General features: G+C 43.6%; 1 non-coding gene across 1 annotated transcript; it reads left to right on the top strand.

Moving 5' to 3' along the window:
• The first annotated feature begins 6,897 nt into the window (after window positions 1-6,897).
• TRNAI-UAU (transfer RNA isoleucine (anticodon UAU)) lies at window positions 6,898-6,986 on the top strand. Its single transcript is given in 2 exon segments — window positions 6,898-6,935; window positions 6,951-6,986. It is a non-coding gene; the product is annotated as a tRNA-Ile (tRNA).
• The last annotated feature ends 5,096 nt before the right edge of the window (window positions 6,987-12,082 follow it).

Here is a 12,082-nt window from a genome sequence, read left to right as displayed (position 1 = left end):
GTCTTTCACGAACCAGTTGGCAAGGCCTGACATTCAACTGAAAGTGACAGGAAATTGGATTGTTGACTGTTGGTTATAACTCTTGCTGTTCATAGGATATTTGTCCAATAACAGCCATTGCCGGCAAACAGGTCCTCCGGCTTAATCTCCATCTGATGGACGGTGTACACAATGATGCTGCGCCCTGTATTTAAAGCACCAGGGTGACAGTTTATAGCTGGTTTGGAATTTCAAACCCAGAATAAACAGCTCAAAGGCAGTTGTGCACATCTCTATAAGCTATCCTGTCATTAAATCCATGCATGTAACAATACAATGGACTAGCAGGGACCTGTGGAACATCCACACAATGTAAAATGTGATCAAGTCCTCAACCACCTCCTGCCCCACCCTCACAAACCCCAAATCTGTCCTCCCTTCCTCACTCTCCCCTCGCTCATAAAAGCAAACGGGCATTCCCACATCGTTCATTATATATTTCTTCATTATCTCATTGAAATAGTGGACTACTTAAAGCTTTCCCCTCCCCTATCATGCTATCACTGACTTCACAGAAACTGCTCTCAAAACAGCTCCTACAAGTCATGGCTCATCACGATCTCCTGTCAAACTCACCAACCCGCGAGCTATGAGCAGCCCAATTGTGCCAATAAATGACCTGAAACCAATGATCTTCCTGAAGCATATATTACGTATCGTTAAAAGTAAATGATGGATGTTTTCTTTCACAAACTCGCAACGTTCCCAGAAGTCCTCAGACAAAGACCTTCACAATGACATAGGTTTTATGGTCGTTGGTCAAGTCATTTAAGAGAAAAATAGTGATGATCTTCACAAGGCCAAGTGATGCCTAATGGCTCCAACCTTTCGATATTTGATGATCCTTTTAACAGTCGCTTTGTTCGTTTTACATTGAAAGGAAAACTTGTAGGCAGGGCTTGGCAATTATGAATATCATAATGTAACTTTGATTTTTTTTTATTTTTTTTTAAATTGTCCATGGGAAGGTGCTGCTATGATGAAAGTTTTGTGTCAAGCGGTTATGAAAACAAGTTTTGAAAGTGAACAAGTAAAAAAAGACATAAAATGTCATAGCCCCCGTTGTTTTAGTAATTTTGCTGCATGGAGTTAAAGGGTGAGCCCATATTTATGTACAACTAAAATGGCTGCCAGTCTACCAGTCAGCCATCTTTAATCGGATCACAAAATAAAGTGAGGTGCACGTGTGTGCCATCATCTACTGTGCTTGTGCCAAGTTTGAACAAAATCAGACTCTGCATGTCTGAGAAATGGTTGGGGACACATTAAGTAACAAAATGACCGCCAGTCGGCCATCTTTGATCTGATGTAGAAAAAAAATGACGTGCTTATGTAAGCTATCGTTCATTATCTGTGTGCCAACTATGAACAAGATGAGTAAATGTATGTCCGACAAATGGTTAAGGAAGTGTTTGAGACTGGTTTTGTTATTTTACAACTAAAATGACTGCCAGTCAGTCATCTGATCCCATTGTGAAACAAAATGATGTGCATATGTATACCATCATGTGTCTTTGTACAAAGTACAAATAAAATCTGGTCCATACGTGTCTGAGATATGGTTTCTGCATCACATAAGACAAAGGGTATCATTATATTATTTGGTGGGTAGAGGTGGGGAGAGCAACACATAAAACGTTGCTACACACTGCGGTAGGGAGGGATGAGAGAGGTGTGGGAGGAGAGTGTTGCATTTTATTTGGAGAGGGGAGTAAGGAGGGGGCAGACGGAGTGGAGGGGGGTGGGGGGGGAGGAGGAAAAAAAAAGAGATAGGTGATGGGTGGAAGTGGCGTGAGCAAAGAGAGTGACATGTCATGCTTAATGACCGAACACAAATAAAAATTTTCATCTCATGTTAGAATAGCTGCACACACAATGACAACAGAGTTTGTAATGTTAATGAGTTTGCACTGGCACAACTGCAAAAACATTGATATCCCAGTTCCAGAAAATTTGTGGGAAAATAAACCACAAGCATGGACTGAAAATATGGAAGTACTGTTGCGGGGCCGGGTGTCGGCTGTGAGCGCGACCGCTTGATGGAGCAGTAGAGTTGGCTCGACCGATCACCCGGAATTTAGATCGTACCTTTTCGGAAAACTCCGAAAAAGTACGGGTCCCTTATCGGACCGAAGTTCGCCAATGTCTAGACCACGTGGGGTAGGGTCGATTGCCAATTTCCATTTACCTAAATACCCACGTGGTCCAAACGACTGAGGAAATTCACCCTCGACGATGCTCGTACGGAACGAGCCGCTTAACGTACTCAAACCGCGTGCGACCCGAGCGGTTTGATCGCCGAGATCCGTCAGTCACAGATATCCCGTTACAACAGCCTGGCTAATTTCCCAACACGCAGCACGCTAAGCCAATGGAGGAAAGGACACGAACGAGCGGATACATTTCACAAATGGGGATGTTTATTTACAATAATAATTGGGGAACGAGGGAAACACACAAGAGCAGAGTTAAACCGAATATAGAAATGCACGTATATACAGCACGGCACTTATCTGACTGGCGCCACAAACACACATACGCACACACCCAAATAATCAGACCAAAATGGCTTTATTGAGGCCTGCCTCGGACCTGTCCGCCTCGTGCGGTCTTTAAGGACCAGGTCCTCGGGGCAGAACTGGACCCCAAGAATGATCCAGATGCCCTCACGACCGGGCTCCAGGCGAACGAAATCAGCAGGGCGAAAGCTGGCAGGAGAAGACCCTCCGTTGCCCTGACCACTCTGTGCGCAGACGCTTGCGCGCAGATGTTCACTTCCTTGCCAGAACTCTCAGAACCCCCCGAATGCGCAGACCGCGCCTATAATTATACCCCCCCTTCATAATTATACCTCCTCATGACCCTCCCTCTCTCACTGGCCTGTTTTGGCGCGCAAATCGCTCTTTGTCTCTCTCATTGGCCAAAACGGGCAGCAAGCTCCTTGATTGGCCCGGGGGAGTGGTGACATCACGCGGAGCCCTTTCCTCCTGTCGCGCGATCTGATTGGCCGGGCGACGGTCACCTCACTCGTTGCACGCTGATTGGTCGAGGGCTGTCGCGCGGCTCCTCCTTGAACTCCGCCCACCATGACTTCGGCCAGAGTGAGGTAAAGGTTAGGGTGACGCGGTGTCGTCGGCGTTGATGTTGGTGGTGTAAAAATAAATGAAAAGAAAACCTCACTATTAAAATAACTCCACAGCGCGTGAACATTTAATTACCCATTAGACCAGGGACGGGACCCTAACTGGCAACCCGTACTTAACAATATAACTGATCGAAAGGACCTGTATGTTGTGTGCTCATGGCTTCCAGATTCGCAACAGGACCGCTGATGTACGATCAAATGATCCCATCGAGCGTGAACATCGAAAACAAAGCATTGCGACCAGACATCATACTTAAGTACAAAAACAAAGAGAGAAGACATTGCTATATCAGTGATTTTGGATTCAACAAAGACCACAAGAATGAAAAGATCCTGGAAGCTGAAGAATGCCAAAGTTGTACCAGTGATAGTTGGAACTTCAAGAATGATGACAAAGAACCTCACAGAGATATTAAAAACCATCCCTGAGAATAATATTACAAACCAACTACATAACAGTTGGAAGCCGTCCGGGGCTCAGCGATGATCCTGAAGAGAACCCTCGGCGCAAAACTTTGAGAACAGAAAACTTCACAGCTTGGTCCATGAATCGTGACCCCTTACCAAAACATAGATGGATACTTTGACCCACCCTGGGAGGACTCCACTCCACTTTCTGGAATCCCTATATGGAGACAACAACTAACGACCAATAACTAATAACAAACACACACCGGTGCCAAATGCCATTGTGGTAATACAGTTTATATATAAACACACACATACAAATGTACACACGCATCAAGTAAATCAAAACGACAAACACAAAGATTTACCTTGAAACAGCGTTCCTTGAAAGAGGACTTAAAGTGGGTAATTAGTGAAATGCAATTCAAAAATGTATCAAACAAAAATAACCCAAAATCTAGACTCCATTTCTTCACAGCTAAAACAAACATGGTGAACAGCTGGTAGGATGGACCTTTTTTTTTTTTTACTAGATATCGAAGTGAGGGGTGGATTATAAAAGGAGATTGCACAAAAAAGGTTAAACAAAGCAATGTCCTATAAAAATATAATTGCACGTTTTCAGTGGATGAGGAACCCACCGTACGGCACCGCAGGAACCATTAAAGGCGGAAACACACATCCTAATCGATGTGAGTTTGAAAGCACGTGGACTTTTTCCCGAAACGAACAACCAAGCAGCTTGGAGAGCGCTGGCTAAGAGGCTTAAGCATTCAAGCAAGCACTCTAATGAAACGATCGAAAAGAAATGGCTCCCTTGGCACGCAATTGCCAATCACCGAACCGTCATATTAATCATACACCTCCCAGAGCCACCTGGAATGTCACATATGTCCGAATTGGACATACTAGTGCGTGCCCGTACATGCATGGCCATACGTGCAAAAAAACAACTTTCAAACAACCACACAGGCCGTTCCTTCGCTCTCGTAAATGACGACTGGATTGGGGCATTGTGTTTATCTATTGTTGCGGATCCGGGGTGGCGGGATTCTCACCCAGTCCGAGGCGCCACCCTCACCACCGCCGTCTCCAGGGTTTATAATGCCGGCGGCTCAGCACAGGCCTCGGGTCACGTGCCTTCAATCGCAATACCAACGTAATCCTTGTACCTTACCAGTTGGGGAAATAGAACCCCGGTTACAGACTGGTTGTGTCAGATGCCGAGCGTTTTCTGCCAGTCTGTAACCATTTTTGGTGTTATATGCCAATCGAACAGATCGTTCCTCGACGTGACACAAATTAATCCATAGCGGCAACTTCATACGAATTAACCAGATTTATTGGGGAACATCGGGGATCACAACACAAGCAAAATTCACGACAATGATTCTATTAACAATCCTCAACCCGTTCTTAACGAGGGAACCACGGTCTACAGGTTTAGAGGGGATCGCTACCGAAATATGCCTTATACAACACGTGCAGACAAAGACAAACAGCATGCATGCAAGACAAGACAGAGTACTTGGTGAGGTTTCATGGACGAGAGGACAGTATCAAAAAGCACGAATGTCGCTCATAACCAGCAGATGTCCACGGATTCGAACTCCCAGCTTGAACCATGCCGCATAGCAAAAATGGCGCTTGTCTGTTTGTCGCAGACTTCACGCGCGCGGTCTCCGCACGCTCTGACCCCGCGTAAGGTCGACGATAGGCCTCAGCCGATCTCTGTCACGGTCCAGCATACAAATCCAGGCTTGGCCTGTTCTCCAGACAAGGCCCAAGTCGAGGGGACGAGCTCCGCAGATGGATTGACAACGTGTCGAGCCGTGAGGTGAGTACGGACGGAGGCTCCACGGCCAGACGCAGGCCGAATCTGTCGATCACCTCCCCACAAGAGTCGATCGCCGCTCGATGTGCAGGCAGCCTCTCCCACGTTCACTCGCTTCGAAAACACGAGCACTCTTTCGAGAGCGACTGTTCTCCACACACAGCTCTTTTAACGAAGCCTTTGTTTCTCGCTTCAAAGCGACTCATATTAATCTGAGCACGCCTCGAGAACCCGACGCTCGTCCAAAATGAAATCCTTTTCTCTCTCGGTTTCTCCTTTCGTTCCACGAGCACGCCTCTCTTGGCGAAACCAACCAAAGCTCCTCCCCTTCGCATCACTTCCTCCCTCCAGCCACACCCTCTCTCCAGGCCACACCCCCTCAGCCGACTGGGCGGGGCCTATCATCCGTAGAGGAGAGGAAGAAGAGTGATCTCTCGTTTCACCACCACAGTACGAACATAAAAACAGTCTCTTACACCTCCCGACACACATATAATGTCCCTTTTACCAAATAACCGAGCTATACATGCATTTAATGGGGGATCTGAGCTAATCCTACATTTAGTAGTCCAATAAGGGCCATTTCTGTAACACTATAAATGCGCATAAGAAATCGAGAAATTATTAGAATACAGTAAGTCATCACTATCCGGAAGTCCGTACGTTGTAACCCGTAATGGGGAACATGGCTGAGGATCTCTTCCCCAACAGCCACGCCGACGCAGCAACGTGTCCTGTCACTGGTTTGGTAACTTAATGGCCATAACCTGGGAACCACTTGTCCGATTAATATCAAACCTTTAAAAGGCTCATACTCAGGTCCCCAGCAATATCCCTGGCAAGTTTCAATTCGATTGGACCAGGGGTTGTCGAGAAACAGTGGTCTCACACACACGCACGCACACACACACACACCCTTTTATTAGTATAGATCATGTGGCGAATATGGTGATCTGAACGCCACAAATTTGGCGAGCATCAATATCCCGTTGGACACCGAGGGTACGGAGTATTGACGACACGGGACAGGATTTCGTCGTCGCGTGGTCGTCTCCAGCAGCGGGTCTTTGCGCCTGGTAAGATGGCGGTGCTGCATCATCTCCGTGCGTCATTGAGCAGAGCTCGCTGGAAAATAGGAACGAAGCAGTGAATGAAATAATAACGAATCTGAATGAAAATAGGAACGAGGAGGTGAATTAAAATAGGAAGGAAGAAAGGAATGAACGAGAGGTGATTGAAAAAGGGAAGGAAGAGCTGAATGAAATTTGAAAAAAATGAAGTGGTGAATGAAAATGGGAACGAGGAGAAAAATGAAAACGTTTTGCTGCAAACGTTCAACCATAAACCTCCTGCCGCAAAATAATCACTTCAGAGCGATATGTAAATACAATATTGATAAATCGATATGACTGTTTTTATTTCGTGCTGCCGATCGTTATATATAGGCTTTCCTCAGAGTACAGAAGCGACAGCTCCAGTGGCGCAATCGGTTAGCGCGCGGTACTTATAAGCAGTGCTTGAGCCATGCCGAGGTTGTGAGTTCGAGCCTCACCTGGAGCATTACTTTTACCCTTCGCTCGTTACTCGTCGTGATTTCACAAACGCATTCAAAATTCCGTCCGAAATGTCCTTTTTAATTTGAACTTTACGTTTTTAACTGATTTCGTTTCCTACTTTCTTCACATTTAACATGCACCAAACCTTCCGGCGTTTTAAGTTAAAACGTTGTACTGTGGTAAGTTGAGTAACTGTGAACGTCGCTCCTTGTGAACAGTACAAACCATTCCATCGACGTGCGGTCCTTGAAACGTTGAAGACAAACTTTTCCTCAAAATTCCGAATGAACGACACGTGACTGCGCGCAACAGCACAGAAGCTGGAGGGCGATGTCCTCATGCAATGTAATATAACACGAGTTTCGAGAAACTTTTCGGAGTGTCTCAAACTTCCTGGACGTAGAGGGGAAGTACAAGTTTGATATCTTTTTGCGTACAAAAAAAAACAAATAAATAAATGAAAAATCACGCAGAGCGACACTTGGCAAAACAGAGCAAAGTAGAACGGCACTCGGGTGGAGCGCATACCTCTGCCAGGTTGAACAATTCACGTTTTGTATCCGACTAATGGGCTGGATCTGAAACAGTCTAATCCGCTTGTTTACTGTTATGCGAATGTGCTTCAAATTTCAAGTCAATCGGATGAAAATTGACAATTTTAAACAATTTTTGAAATTTGCTCCATGTCGACGTTTTGGCCAATGTTGACCTTTTGGCTGATATTGACCTAAAAAATAATAGTTGGTTGAATTCAGTGACCTGATATGTGAATGCTCTTCAAATTTCAAGTTCATCGGATTAATGAGGATTTTAGAAATTTGACCTAGGTTGACCTTTTGGTCTATGTTGACCTTTTGGACGATGGTGACCTCAAAATTAATAGTTGGTTGAATTCAGCGACCTGATATGCAAATGGTCTTCAAATTTCAAGTCAATCGGATGAAAAAAATGAGGATTTTAGAAATCCCACCTTAGTTGTTGACCTTTGGCCTTTGTTGACCTTTGGCCTATGTTGACCTTTTAGTCGATGTGAACCTCAAAATTAATTGGCTAGTGGAATTCAGTGACCTGATATGTAAATCCTCTTCAAATTTCAAGTCAATCGGATGAAAATTGAGGATTTTAGAAAATTTGGCCCAAATTAGCCTTTCGGTCTATTTTGACCTTTTGGCTTATATTTACCTCAAAAGTAATAGGTGGTTGAATTCAGTGACCTGATTTGCAAATGTGCTTCAAATTTCTAGTCAATCGGATGAAAATTGACAATTTTAAACAATTTTTGATATTTGCTCCATGTCGACGTTTTGGCCAATGTTGACCTTTTGGCTGATATTGACCTAAAAAAAATAGTTGGTTGAATTCAGTGACCTGATATGCGAATGCTCTTCAAATTTCAAGTTCATCGGATTAATGAGGATTTTAGAAATTTGACCTATGTTGACCTTTTGGTCTATGTTGACCTTTTGGACGATGGTGACCTCAAAATTAATAGTTGGTTGAATTCAGCGACCTGATATGCAAATGGTCTTCAAATTTCAAGTCAATCGGATGAAAAAAATGAGGATTTTAGAAATCCCACCTTAGTTGTTGACCTTTGGCCTTTGTTGACCTTTGGCCTATGTTGACCTTTTAGTCGATGTGAACCTCAAAATTAATTGGCTAGTGGAATTCAGTGACCTGATATGTAAATCCTCTTCAAATTTCAAGTCAGTCGGATGAAAATTGAGGATTTTAGAAAATTTGGCCCAAATTGGCCTTTCGGTCTATTTTGACCTTTTGGCTTATATTTACCTCAAAAGTAATAGGTGGTTGAATTCAGTGACCTGATTTGCAAATGCTCTTCAAATTTCAAGTTCATCGGATTCAAATTGAGGATTTTTGAAAACTTGGCAAAAATTGGCCTTTTGGTCTATATTGATCTCAAAATTTATAGGTGGTTGAATTCAGCAACCTGACATGCAAATGCTCTTCAAATTTCAAGTCAATCAGATGAAAAGAGCAATTTAGAAAATTTGGTCACAATTGACTTTTGGCCTATTTTGACCTTTTGGCCTATGTTTACCTCAAAAGTAATAGGTGGTTGAATTCAGTGACCTGATTTGCAAATGCTCTTCAAATTTCAAGTTAATCGGATTAAAATTGAGGATTTTAGAAATCTCACCAAAGTTGTTGACCTTTGGACCATTTGACCTCAAAAACATTAGGCTTTTTCCTTTTGACAAACTCTACCATGTGGTGAAGTTTCGTGAAGATCGGTTTAAAATTGTGACCTGTAGTCAGACAGACAGACAAACAGACAGAATAACAAAATCGACTAACCAATATACTTGAAAAATCTTCGATTTTGCAAGTAACAAGAAGTGGTGAAAACATAACCTCCTTCACCTTTGGTGGTGGAGGTAAATATCCTGCACACACAAAATGAAATCCTTTTCCCTCTCAGTTTCTCCTTTCGTTCCACGAGCACGCCTCTCTCGGCGAAACCGACCAAAGCTCCTCCCCTTCGCATCACTTTTTTTCAGCCCATCGTTTTCATCGTTTTCATCGCATCATCGTTTTCAGCCCAATTTCTCAATGGTGAAGAATCACTTTAGAAAATTTGGCCTATTGGCCTATGTCGACCTTTTGTCCGATGTTTACCTCAAAATTTATAGGTGATTGAATTCAGTGACCTGATATGCAAATCCTCTTCAAATTTCAAGTCAATCGGATGAAAATTGAGGATTTTAGAAAATTTGGCCCAAATTGGCCTTTCCACCTATTTTGACCTTTTGGCCTATATTTACCTCAAAAGTAATAGGTGGTTGAATTCAGTGAACTGATTTGCAAATGCTCTTCAAATTTCAAGTTAATCGGATTCAAATTGAGGATTTTAGAAACTCGGCTTATATTGACCTTTTGGTATATGTTGACCTTTTGGCCAATGGTGACCTCAAAATTAATAAGTGGTTGAATTAAATGACCTGATTTGGAAATACTCTTCAAATTTCAAGTTCATCGGATTACAATTGAGGATTTTTGAAAACTTGGCCAAAATTGGCCTTTTGGCCTATATTGATCTCAAAATGTATTGGTGGTTGAATTCAGCAACCTGACATGCAAATGCTCTTCATCCTTGTCACACAACCTGCCCACCAAATTTCATTCAGATCAGTCTGAAACTTTTTGAGATATCCTGCACACAAACAGACAGACAGACAGACAAACAAAGAAACAAGCCGGGAGGCGACGAGGGATCCGCGAGGATCGAAGCGCTGGATACGATGCTTTTCATTCTGACCGATCCACCGACGAAGATTCATTGCCAAGACGTATTGGTTCACATACAATTGTTCCTCTGCCTGGCAAGATTTTTCCGATTGAGTATTTTGCCAACTGGCACTCCTCATAAAAAATGACGGTAAGTAGACACTCTATTTTTGAAGGACTACCATTTGAAAAATAATCGGTTTGCTGGTTTGTGCTGTGGAGCCTCACGTAGCGCGCACACACACACACACACACACACACACACACACACACACACACACACACACACACACACACACACACACACACACACACACACACACACACACACACACACACACACACACACACACACACACACACACGGAAAACCCGATAAACTTCTCTCAATGCTCTTGTTTGACCACACCTCCTGAGCCACACAATATTTTTCATAAGCCACGCCCACTTTCCTACGCCACTCCCACTTTAAGTAATAAATAATTGGAGGTGGTGTGTGGGTCGTGGAATCGTTTTCGGTAAATAAAGAAATAATTGGAGGTGGTGTGTGGGTGGGGAATCGTTTTCGGTAAATAAATAAATAATTGGAGGTGGTGTGTGGTTCGTGGAATTGTTTTCAGTAAATAAAGAAATAATTGAAGTTGTTGTGTGGGTCGTGGAATCGTTTTCGGTAAATAAATAAATAATTGGAGGTGGTGTGTGGGTCGTGGAATCGTTTTCAGTAAATAAATAAATAATTGGAGGTGGTGTGTGGATCGTGGAATCGTTTTCAGGAAATAAATAAATAATTGAAGGTGGTGTGTGGATGGTGGGATCGTTTTCGGTAAATAAATAAATAATTGAAGGTGGTGTGTGGGTCGTGGAATCGTTTTCGGTAAATAAATAAACATATTATATTTTTAGAAATCCACAAAGACAGAAATGCCGGTGATTCCATTTATTTTGGATCCTTTTCACTTTGGTCAATAAAGTTTGGATCGAGGAGAGATCGAAGGTGGAACGACGGTGTAGTTCCTTACAAACACTGTATACACACCTTAAATGACGGCAAATAGATTTTTGAAGGACTTCCATTTGAAAAATAAAACCTCAATCAAAAATCGGCTCGAGTAAAATTTTCTAAATATCTCGAAGTGTTTAATTCCGAAGTCTCGTTTCTCTACATTCAAAACTGAAGGACAAGTATTGAAAATACTGTACGCGGTTTTTCGGCCGCTGCACAGCGGGTGGTTGCTAGGCAACGAAATTCAAACGCTCACATTCCCAGACCATATGGCAAATGTTGGCAAAGTTTCATCGAAATGGGTTCGCTGGTTCGTGGTGTGGAGCCTCGCGTGGCAGACACACACACACACACACACACACACACACACACACACACACACACACACACACACACAGACAGACAGCCGGAAAACCCGACAATAAGGGATATCTCATATATAGCGAATCCAACAGACACAGAGGGGTGGAAACATAACTTCCTTCACCTTCGGTGGCAGAAGTAATGAGCAGAAATCAAAAGGTCAAAATAAAACAAACTACGATCTCACCCTTTTTATCCCCATTGCCGTCGCTGTGCCCGGAGGGGTTCAAACAGGAGGGGTCGGAGACTTCTCCTTGGGGAATAGGTACGGATAGGGGAGAGGGGAGGGTGGGGACCCAGAGGAGTTTTCAGCCACCTTTCAATTTCCTCCCTCACCAACTCTCTCTTGGCCTGGGATAGGCCATCTTTACAGGGGGTTCGTTTGGCGTGAACCCATTTTTTGTACACCGGTGGGGCCTGGTCCAGGGAGTCTTCCCTTAATCCTGGCCCCTCCTCGGTGCTTTTTAACATCCCGTTCACCTGGG

This window comes from Eptatretus burgeri, chromosome 13, assembly GCF_056783735.1.
Source record: "Eptatretus burgeri isolate ZD-2024b chromosome 13, Ebu_testis_v1, whole genome shotgun sequence".
NCBI lineage: Eukaryota > Metazoa > Chordata > Myxini > Myxiniformes > Myxinidae > Eptatretus > Eptatretus burgeri.
This window is presented reverse-complemented; position numbering and strand designations above follow the sequence as displayed.